The sequence below is a fragment of the Pongo abelii genome, chromosome 11 (genome assembly GCF_028885655.2).
Source record: "Pongo abelii isolate AG06213 chromosome 11, NHGRI_mPonAbe1-v2.0_pri, whole genome shotgun sequence".
Lineage (NCBI taxonomy): Eukaryota > Metazoa > Chordata > Mammalia > Primates > Hominidae > Pongo > Pongo abelii.
In genome coordinates this window covers 45,560,060-45,572,507 of record NC_071996.2, presented here as the reverse complement: position 1 = coordinate 45,572,507, position 12,448 = coordinate 45,560,060, and the positions used below count along the sequence as shown (strand labels likewise).

General features: G+C 35.2%; 1 protein-coding gene across 1 annotated transcript in view; it reads right to left on the bottom strand.

Annotated features, from left to right (window-relative positions):
• Positions 1–12,448, bottom strand: part of ARHGAP15 (Rho GTPase activating protein 15) — a 149,225-nt gene that overhangs the window by 37,593 nt on the left and 99,184 nt on the right.

Below are 12,448 nucleotides of genomic sequence, written 5' to 3'. Positions count from 1 at the left end.
TAAATGCTCAGGTTAATGAATACCCCAATTACCCTGATTTGATTATTTACATTGTAGACGTGTGTTAAAACATTATACTACCCCATACATATATATACCCATAATGTACCCCTAATAATTAAAAATAGAACGTTAAATTTAAAAAGAGCCCTAGCCTGGGCAATATAGTGAGACTCCAACTCTACAAAAAAATTTTTTTAATTAGCTAGGCATGGTGGCACACACCTATAGTCAGTCCCTAGCTACCCCAGAGGCTCAAGTGGGAGAATCACTTGAGCCAGGATTTTGAGGCTGCAGTAAGCTATGATCACAAAACTGCACTCCAGCCTGGGCAACAGAGTGAGACTCTACTCTAAAAAAAAATAAAAATTAAAAAATTAAAAAAAAGAACTCCCGATGATTGCCTTTTGGCCATTGAGTTTCCCCCAACCTTCAAACGTCCCAGAAGAGAACTCAAATATATTGTTGGGTAGAAACAAGCTACTCCTGTTGTGCTTCATCTGAATTTTTGGCCAGACTCTAAGCATGATAAAAACATTGTTTCACACCTCTATGTTTCAAGGTGATTTGTAACTAGGACAAAATATTTCATATTGAAATTTTTTTGTTGATGATGTGAGCTCAGCTTTTTCAGTATCAATATTCTATTAAGTCTCATGTCTTCTATTATTAACCAGATGTGTTTAAATACTCAAAAATCACACTTTTTATGTGCTTTTAGAACAAATTAAAATAAATCTTAATGTTCTTTTTCCTGAAGAAGCATAATAGACAGATTCTACAATAAAACATAAAGAAAATTTATAATAAAATCTTATACTGTTTTATAATTTAATCAGAAACTCTCATTAATATTGTTTCATATTTACTTGGAGAGAGAGAAGGAGGGAAGAAGGGACATGAGGAGGATGAGAGAGAGAGAAGTGTAAGAAATTAAAGAAATAAAGCAGACCTGAGTACTATGTCTAGGAAAGGACTTTATTATTTTTGGTTCTGGTTACTGGCACATACAACTGACTGAAGGAATTAGATCAATGTCTGTGAAGATTTTGAGGGAATTGTTTTACCAAAAAAAAAAAAAAAAAAAAAAAAATCAGAATCCTGGCCTAAAAAAATCCACGACTCTATACAACCTGGAACCCCACATTTGCTCTATGAAAACTGGGTTATGAAGAATGTAAAAATCTAAGGAGATAATTTTCCCCAATGTTCACTTCACAGGTGGCCTATGGAAGATAATTGAGAAGGAAGAGACTCCAGAAAGCAGGGCCAGAAACCCTGGAGAACAGTGGCCATGGGGAATTTCAGAAAGGAGAGCCGGGGACTGTCTCGACTTTGAGGGAAGTTGTCTCACAGAGACTGGCCAGTAGGATTTAATTATTGTTTTGGTCCCAGTGACTGCTGGCTGTTTACCTATTTTTCCTTTGACAAATTAGAAAGGTTTTTGTTTGTTTTTCCCAGGTACCAAGTTCTTGCTCCATTGTTGTCTGTTGGACGTGGTGGGGAAAGTGGGACAGAGCTTATATCTCAAGCTCTAAACCACTTACCTGGGCTGTCTCCCCACCCCTCCCGCAAAACCTGGACTTTATGGAGAGAGCTGTTTATCACCAGAGATTCTGAAATTTGAGCTTGTCGCTGTAACTGGATGGGACTTTAGGCTGTGTCCGTTGGGGAGGTGGATAGATGGTGTAAACGGCTATATGGTGAAGAGTATGGCCGTTCACCAAAATTGTATCCTCTTTTCTAGATGCTACATTTCTCAGCCTACCTTGCAGTTAGGAGTGGCCATGTGACTAGTTCAGATCAAGGGATGTGAGCAGAAACAATGCCAGCCACTCCCTGGCTAAGGCTATTAACCAGGGAGTGTTTCCCCTCCATGTCCTCTCTTTCCTCATACCCTGGCTGGGAAAACAATGAACAAGGCCCTACAGAGGGATGAAGATGCAAGATGGAAGGAGTTTGGGCTCTGAATCACCATGTGGGGAAACCATACATAGACCAGTAAAGCTCACTTTGTTTTCTTTAGTAAATTTTTATTGTGGAATAATTTTATACTTAAGAGAAAAGTTGCAGAGGGAGTTCCTGCAGAAAACTTCCATCTAACTGTTACGTAAGTGAGAATAAGCTTCTATTTTTTGGAACCTTCATCTATTTTAGAGGATTTTACAGCTGCTGGCATTACCTTAAATATGTTACCCATAGTTGATGCTCAATTAACATCTAAATGAAAGGTCTTATGCATAAGGAAACTGAGGGCAGAATACTTAGTTAATGGGAGTGATTGTAGAAACCCAAAATTCACACTTATTAATTATCCACTGATACTTCAGCTTCTTGTCAGGAGTGGAAGAATATATGCATTTTGTATCTAAACCTCTTTAAAAACAGAAATTTATTTTATCTTGCTATACATTTAGAATGTACTACTCTTAATTACTACTCATTATACTAAGATTTATACTCTCCACTGAAAATTTCATACATATGTCGTATATTTAACTTTCAAGAGTGGAAGAGTTCCAAGATGGAAGGAGTTTTCCTGTTCTATTTCCTTAAAACCCAACTAGATTCCCATTCTTAGGACAAAAGTAATTCTCCTGGAAAGTAAAGAACCTCAAGTTTTAAGTGTTAGAGAAGTAGCAAGTAAATGTCTCCACAATATTGATGAGTGGGCACTTGGCCTTTAACTATGTCAGTCGCACCATTTCTTCTATGGCTAACTCCACGCCCTCTTTCATCTGACCACTACTAAATTCTTATGCGCATACAGACCCACTTGCCTCTAAATATTCCCTTACACTCACCTATAGAAAGCTTTTATTTAAGGCAGTGTTTGGAAATGTGTGGTGTACATATTATTAGGAGCATGAGAGATTATTTTAGCTGATGAGTGTTTTCATTGTAATGATTCATAAAATCCTAAGGTTTCATAGAAAAATGTATCACAGCAAAACCATTTACTAGTGATATGAATATATTTTATTTTAAAATAAAGCTATTTAAGTTTAAATAATATAATTAAATAAGTAATTTATGGTATGAAATATGGAAAAAACTCACAAACATAGCAAGTGAATGACTGAAGTTTGGGAAACAAATTTAAATAAGAAGACTCAAAATAGAAACTGGGCGCATACTTATTTCACCCTTAAAGGGGCCCGTTGAGTCCATGGTACAAATGAGAATGCAAATTGAGAAATTTATACGAAGATAATATTGTATGCTAACATTTATTGAGTACTTATTGTCTGCCAGGCATGGTTCTCTATGTTTTTCATTTATTGGCATGTTTAATTCTCACCCAAACCTTAAAAGGTTAATAATATTAACCATTTTTATAAGTATCGAAGTGTAAATACAGTTTAAGTAACTTTGAAAATCCATAGCTAATGAAAGGCATAGGTGGTATTTTAACCTAGATCTAAGAATAAGCTCAGCTATGACACTTTATTGTTTCTCCAGCAATATAAGAGTGTGTGTGTGTGTGTGTGTGTGTGTGTGTGTGTGTGTAGGCAGTCACTACATTCTTGGGGAACTACAAAGTTGAGAGCCTGCGTGTGTGTGCATAAAAGGATATTTCTAAGGTAGAATTTAGAGTCAGACTTATGAATTTGTACACATTTATACAGGATGCTAGAAATCAGGTTCAAATTTGTTGTGAATCATCTTAATACTCCTTTAGGGGAAGTAATATTGCTGATCATTCCTAAATCAATAAACTAGCCAATCTATCATTTTCAACCAGGTTATGAAGATGTTGAAAAAAGAGAGCTTTCATCACCTGTCTTTTGCTTTAATGTTGTTCTCAGTAAAGCATTAGACCAAGAAATATGTGATCACTCCAAATCAGATTATGTTGACTGAGACTTATGACTTAGGAAATTCTGGATCCAAAATGGCTTAACTGTTTTGCATGGATATCAGGAAAAATTAGGATATTTCAGGTTGTCTTTACATAATATACTTACTTGAAATAATAATTATAAAGAAAACTTGGGTCAACCAAAATCTCATCAAGTAAGTTTGAAGGGAGAAAAGTCTCTCCTAAGCCATAGTATAAATAACAGAAAATGTTATAGTACTTATAGAGATATTGATTAATAGCTTATTATTATTACTATCTGACAATTTTACAAATTATTATGGGACATGCGCTTGACAAATATTCCAGCTTAAAACATTAGATGTCCTTATGAACCATTTATTTATACCCAGAGAACATTTCACATTTAGTACATCCATATGTCAGTAATTTCTAATAGTAGGTGATCAAAATATACTTGTTTGTTTGTGTTATAAAATCTCTACTACCAGTATTGCAGAGAGAATTTCATTTTAAACAGTTTAAATTCTTCGTCAACAATCTCAGAACTTTTAAAATGTATCTGATATCAAAACCCTACATTTTATTCTTCAAGTTGCTTAGATTAAGTTTCAGAATGCTGACAAAGGAGAGTTCCAACATTTGATCTTCAATCCTTTTTGCTTTTGCTAGAATTGTTCATTAATTAATGAATTTTGAAAACTTGAATAGAAGAATAACATTAGCAGTAGCCTGATACAACTTTATTTCAATAAATTATTTTCTCTCGAAAACAGAAGCATTTCTGTAAAGCTTCTGAGAAGCTTTAATGTATTATGTTTATGCGTGTCTCTTTTATTTTGTTTCCAAATGTTTTTATATAGTATATAGGTCCCCCCTCTAAACAGAAGAGAACATGTATGTATGTCTATTGCATAATTAAATATTCACAGCCTCGTTTATTTTGCTAGTTCTTATATTTATAAATGATGGAATGTTGGTTTCAATATCATGCTAAAATTCCCATTTGAAAAATTTTGTGAATTTCTACCTCTTAATTTACTTGCAATATTTTAGAAAAAGAAAAGGGGCCCTGACAATTCTGTTTCTCTGACCTGTTTATTAAGCGTTTCATTCAAGGTGGCATAATTATGCCTTAAATTATTTTTATTACAATATTCTGCATATTAAGCAACTGAGTTTTCCTGGTAAATATTTGAACTGATGGTAACCCTTCTTTTGGGGAGAAAAAAAAGTCCGACCTTATCTTTTACTACGTGTGGGCAATCTTGTTTTCAATGGCGCTATTTCCTATTGAATTATCACGTCCTGCAAATAGGAACGATTTGTAACTACCATTGAAAAAACTTGAAATATAAAATTCTTCTGACTTGGATTATTTTGAACCTAGTATTACTGAAAATCTGTGTTTTTCCTTATTTATCACCACCCACCACTCTCTCCCTTTCTACTTCTGTTCTTCCCCTCCCCAGGTACTTAGCTTTCTAATTGTGCAAAGCAAAATGGAGAAAGATAGTATTCTGAAAATATAATGCATATTTTCCTTCAAATTCCTCTTTGTTCATATTAGGATACGGTTCATAATTAAGTTTTTCGGATATCTTTTTCTCCAAAAAGAGGAATTAAAAAGTCAGTTTTTCAAAGTGTCTTCATTTTTTCTCCCATTCCTTTTTCATTTTTATCTATTTAAAGGATATGAAACTGATGGGTGGGATTAGTATGTGATATATTACATACTGTAAAAATACCAGAATTTGGGCATATTATTTTCCTTGTGTAGGAGGGTCTACTATGAAAGTTATACATAAACATGAAACATTCCACATAGCTCTGATTTTAAATAGATTACCATTTTTGATGAAAGTTTATATCTTGTGGCTTAGAATTGAAATAAAATCACTTGAAGAAAAGCATTAGTTTGTTCCAACATTTTCACAGACATGTACGTTTCTGAGGCGTACCTCCCATTAGCAACGTCCCTGGATACTTGGATGAAAAGCAGAAATAAATCTGTGGTTAAGTTTAGTTTTTGTCTCTACAGTTTCTCAAAAGTTTTTTGGTGTATCCCAATTCTTACATTCAAATCTTCATTTGTTTTGCCAAATTCTATTTCTTAAAGCTATTACAATCAGAAATTAAGGAAAGTTAGTGAAGCTTTTTTTTTTCTTTACAGTTAATCTTCTAATTTTAACTATTTGTGAACACATGTAAAATTTATCTACGTCCCAAAATTATTTTAACACTACCTAAATGCACCTTTTCATAATCCTAGTGGGAGCCAATGTCATAAACCAAAGAAAGATGCAATTTTTCTGTTTTGTTCCTTATTAATGTATGATAAGTAAATTGTTTCACAATTCCACTTTCCTCCATCTGCCCACAATATCATTCAGTTGCCATAGTGGACATCCAGAAGCAAATATTCTCTCATTTTTGGGGGGAGGGGGGCTCTTCCCTAAGCCTCTTTTGATTGTATATTATTGTCAGTCAGAAATCTGACACTCTCTTACTTTCTTTTTTATCCCCGGCACAAAATGAAAGGAAATGATTCAAAAACCTTCTTGAGGACAAATAAAAGTTTATCAGCTTTTAAAAAAATGTGTGGATTTTTTTTTTATAAACATCTGCGTCACCTGCAGTGCCCACCAGCCTCTCACTCCTGGCGCAAGTCTAGCTGAGTTAAAGTCAGCTTCAACCACATTTTCCTATATCCCAGATAGCCAAAAGGAAGCGTTTGCTAAAATGATTCTAACTCCTTAATATTCTTTCTCTGCTTTACTTAGTCCCAAACACATGTTCCACAAAGAAAATCAAACTGCGTCGTGACCTTACAATTTAAATAAAAATTAGTTATAGATAATACACACATTTTCTTGCTTACTGCTGAATACCATTCCCTTTAGCTTTCCCCTATCTTTTTTGTATATTTTCACTAGCTCGTTTCTCTCTAACAGTTTTCTCAGACTGAGAGGGGTTGTTCATATGGAACCTGGACATACCACAATTTTTAGCCTTCAAATCGGCTTTTAAGATAAGAACCACCAGAGCCAAGAAACTCAGAGATGCCTAAGTAATATAATTTTCTTGGTTTTTCTCTGTAGAATCACGTAGTTTTTAGCCATGAATTTCTAAATTGATATAATGAGAAACTCAGGGCCAAATTAGACATATAAACATTTTATTCTACTCATAATATTACTAATGGTATTAGATCTAAGACATTATATAATTCATCAAAGCCAAAGCTATAGTTCCTACGATTAGCAGATAAAATAACTTATTAATCTCTTTCACTCCCAATAATATAAGCACTTACTCTCTTGATATAAACAAAATGAAATAGTTTAGGGAGTAGATTAAGAAAACATAGGTGGGTAATCTTGAACCAAACTGGTATTTTCTCCACAACTAAAGTCATATGTTATATTTAAAATAAAAAGATTTAAGACAACAGAAAACAATACCAAGAACTACCACACAAATACCTCATAAGAAAGCAACATAGAAAATAATTAAGGATCTGAATGTTAAAATTATCTACCGATTCCTAACCAAATAAAGCAAATCATGGTCAAATCACCATTTGGCTATGTTTGGCAGAAACAATTTCTGTCTAATTTAATGATGTTTAACTGTCTGGAAATTCTTAAAAAATTAGAATCAGGCTTTATTTTCAGTCTCAAATAAAAATGTTTCTTTCATTGCCCAGAAAGGCTTTCGTTGAAATAGGAAGTTTACTTCTTACTTCTTCAAGTGTATGTTCCACTACTGAAGAAGAAATTCTCTTTTGTGAAAGCTCTGATCCACGATAGATCTAATTTAATCCATGATATGTCAAGTTTGACAAAGATATCTACCCACGGTCAGCTGTCAGTAGTCTACTGACACCTTTCTTCATACATCACTATTTCTTCATGCAAAGGTGGAAAAGTGTTAACTCATTGAAAGTGGTCTGCCTATGTTGAAAGGTCACTTTTAACAGCATTGTGGGAAGCCAAGCTTTGAACAATTATAACATTCTTTCAAGAATTAACAGGTTCTCAATCAAAGATTTAAAATAAGCATATTGAATGTCCTCAGTATCTTTAGTCAATAGCGAATAATTGTATCCTCCCAGTTTCCTTTCTTCACTTATTCTTTGAGGTTTTCAGAGACCCTAAACTCACCTTCTGCTGCCGAAAAAGCAGGTTTAGTTCTGAAGGTTAATCCAACTCAGCAGGATTGAAGGATGGCACTTTTCCTTGGTCGTAAGTATGTTGGCTCAGGCCAGACAGCTGTTAGGACATTCTCCTCTGGGAATCGTGCCCTCAACACCCACCGTTGATGCACATACATGGTCTACTGGCTGCCGACTTCCATGCCCATCTGCTCAAATGGCATGGTGCCCACTCACAAGTTGGCTGGATTCTTGCCCTTAGTGTGTAGGTGCCAGGCAATGATGGGTTTAGATGGGCAGCCTGCATAATACTACAAGTGACAATTTTTTTTTCTTTTTTTCTTTGTACAATATCTGTCCTCTGTGCTTCCCTGAAAGAGAAACTTATGTTTCTCCACCTTCGATTATACCTGTGGACACATGTGGCCTTGCACAGGTATGTCCAAATGTATCCAACCTGCCACCAACAGTAAGATGAAAGGGAAGAATTCACAGAGCCCCACATGACAAGTGCTAACACTGAAATGGGTTGGATTGTGAAAATCCTGACCACCTGGAGTCTGTCAGAAGATATTTACCATGGGTGTAAGTACAGCAGACCTCTCATAGATAGCAGTGGCATCAGGAAGCAGCTTAAGTTACAGCACTTTTGTCTGTTGCAGTTCCAGCACAAATCATTTGCCTTGCATTAAAAAGGCACATACAACAGCAAGGGAAATAAATCAGGCAAAAAGAAAAAACTTAATGGGAACACAATTTATATGTTCAATGAAGGCAAGGGTACAAACTAGGATATTCAGACCTCAGAAATAACCCTGACTGGAGGTCTTAATGGAAAGAAAAAGAAACAGAAATAGAAATAGCATCTCTCTTTCTAATATACAGCAAACCCATGGAGAGGAATAGATTGGCATAGGAGGTTGTGACTTTAATGATCCAAAGCATATGAATGCTTGTTAGCAGACAGCAGACAGACATAAGTAAGAACAACAGTAATGGCTGCATCTGCAGCCTGGCCTATGGCACTAAAACCAATCAGGCAGCATTGGAGAGCTGTGCCGGAAGGTATGTTAAAGCCGTGCTTTCCTTGTGTGTTTATTTAGGGGTGATTGAATTCAGGGTGTTGTCAGTCTGCCTTGGAGAATGGTTATCCAATGTGTAGGCATGATCTTTCTCTCTGAATATGCTCTGTTGAGTCAGTTAGTTATGTGTGACTACTTGATCTGTCCTAGTCTTTATACAGTGCCAACATTCTCCAGTCCAAGTTCCAAAGGAACAGGGCCTAAAAACTTTTGGCTCCAGAATCAAATTAGGCTTCTCTGCTTCCCTAGCCAGAAGTGCATAAATACCCAATGGCCAAAACCAAAGAATTTGACATTGTGGAATGAATAGAGCTGTCGTATACCACTAAAGTGTAGAAATATCTGCTGTTTGAAGTCAAGACTAGTTCAACATCTTCAGTAATCAGAACAGACTTCTTTGGACACCTTTATGGGTTAGTCTGGCTTTTGATTGGAAATGTTTCTGGCAAGCTGTTGATTCCAGATATCAGAAATGTAAGAACATACGGTTTATAAGAAAAAGTCTGCCGTTTTTTTCTGTCAAAAAAATTCTTCAAGGCAGCACATTTTTATAAAAGATGGGTCCTTCATTTACCTCCAGGTTAGCACCACTTACTTAGATGTATTCTAAAAGAGAACTAGTCAAAGAAGAGGTAAATCGGTATAGTTGAAAAAATATTAGTTGAAGCTAAATTGGGAGTTAGCTCAGGAGTTTCTGGTGAAAATAGAAAAAAGAATGACTAGATTGCTCCAAAACTCGTTAATCTGATTGCTGTGGTATGATTTAGCTATCAAAGTTCCCTGATAAATCATTTCTCTCACAACTCGTCACATCCCAAGGTTATAACAGTAAGAATCACATACAACTAATCTCTTGAAAATGAAGAAAAGCAGATGTCCTATCAAGGGACCCTTGAGGGCAAGGGGCATGTTTTATTCATCTTTAAATCTGCAATACTTAGCATAGTGTATAACACTATATTGGAATTGGCCTTTCAACCTTTATATTGCACCTTTTTATACATGTGACCTATTATTTATTTGAATTCACCACAAACTTCAATAGCTTTACCCTAAGATACCTTGTTAGAAACATATTCATCATTCTTTTTAAAATATGAACCAAGTCAGTTGTAAGCCTTTTCCAGGTGGACTTCCATAATTTCTCGTAGGAGCTTTGACATCTACTCTTACTGAAATAAGATTGAATTTTCAAAATGACCCCCCAAAAAGGAGTCTTTAATTGAAATAACTGATCCTACTTTGGATACTAGTTCCTTGACCTGTGTAGCATATATAATACTTGGGGCTTATGTTCCTCTTCTAAAGGAAAAAACCTGACCTTTGATTGGAAATGTTTCTTGGAGAAGAAATAATGTAGATAGGTGGGCCAGGTGCAGTGGCTCACGCCTGTAATCCCAGCACTTTGGGAGGCCCAGGCGGGTAAATCATGAGGTCAAAAGATGGAGATCATCCTGGCCAACATGGTGAAACCCCGTCTCTACTAAAAATACAAAAATCAGCTGGGCGTGGTGACGTGCGCCTGTAGTCCCAGCTACTCAGGAGGCTGAGGCAGGAGAATCGCTTGAACCCGAGAGGCAGAGGTTGCTGTGAGCTGAGATCACGCCACTGCACTCCAGCTTGGCAACAAGAGTGAAACTCCATCTCAAAAAGATGATAGATAGATAGATAGATAGATAGATAGATAGATGTAGATATGAATATAGATATAGATACATTTCTGCTTCTAATAGAATTAAACTTACGTGTATTATTGTTTTAGACTGTCTTATATTCTATTATCATTTATCCTCTGAATGAATTATTTAACCTCTTGGTACTTCTATTTTCTCAAAATATGACATGGTATAGTACTTATACCTCATAGGATTGCAAAAGAAATTTAAAAATTAATACATATATGCCTTAGAGCACTTGGTAAGCCTTCATAATTATGATCTTCCCTATACCAACTGTATTATTCACCTTTCAGCTGATATTCTAGTAAATGGGTAAATACATTCTAGTAAATTGATAATTATCATTAAGCCAATGTATTTATGAAATTCTTTCATGCTTCTATAAACTCTTTTGAAATGATTTATTTCTTTCCTTGAAAAGAAATTCTAACCATTTTCTTCTAAGACATTTGAAAGCATTTTATTAGAAACACCTTCAAACACACAAGGAGATGGGAGTATACAGGGCATGTTCACCAGGAGGTAGGAATCTTAAGATTGTCTTCAAATTCTGCCTATCCCAATCTCACCTCTGACCTTCAATAATCTGCATCACACAAACTACATCCTTCCCTCCCATGATTCCCAAGTCTTGTCCTGTTCTAGCATCAGCCTAATGTAAAAAGTCTCATTATCTAAATCTAAATCTTATTATCTCACCAACTCAAAGACCAAAATCTATTCCTCTACATCACCTAAATTCAGCGCTGAAGGAAGTTGAGCTAGACTGAGATTAGCTATTAAGTAAAAGGTGGGATTCAAACACAGGTTATTTTGTTCTAGAGCCAATAGTGTTTAACAAGTACCATGTTCCATCAGTGCTATGAGGTAGTTATGATCATTGCCTCTCCTCCGTCGATGATGAATCTAAGGCAAGTGGGAAAATGTTGCAAAGTTTGTAAGAGTCAGAGTCTATTGGTTAGCACAGATTCATCTGATTAAAAACCTCATGCATTCTGTCCCCAAAGCTTTCAAATGCTGTACCTACTGCCTATTAAAGTGGATATTCAACAAATACCTGTTAGCTCACCATCCTTTACATTGTATTGTTTGCAGATTAAGATATGGAATAATATTTATGACACTTTTACTCTGTTATTTTATATATAATCAAGTGTCTATTTTCTATTTTAATCATATTTCAGATGAGGTATTTTTACTACCATATAGAACATTATCTAAGGTGAAATAATGATAGCAATACTTTGGAAATCAGGGAGATGAGTAGACTAAAGGTATGTGTTTACCACTCTATCCATTCAAAAGTAGTTATGAATTTTTATTTGTTGAATCCTGAAACTGGAAAACAATGTTCAGTTATAGATCTGTTATAGATACTATATTAGCTAAGATGTTAGGATAGATTTCTAGTTGAAAGTCGTGAACTGATCATCTGTCTTAATCTTCCCTACCTATTAATATCCTACTGATATCATAGTAAAATAATCAAAATGTGTTATGTTTACAAACTCATAGAGAATGCGAATGTGAGCAAAAGAGAATAATATGTCTCAGAAATTTTTGGAAGATAAAAGGTGTATGAAAGCATTGTAATGACTTTGTAAAATAAAAGAAGTTAGAACCTGTCTTTGCAGTTGTGGGGATGATGGTATTAATGACAAAGAAGTTAACAAATTTGCCTTTCGCTACAGAATATCCAAGAGGCTGA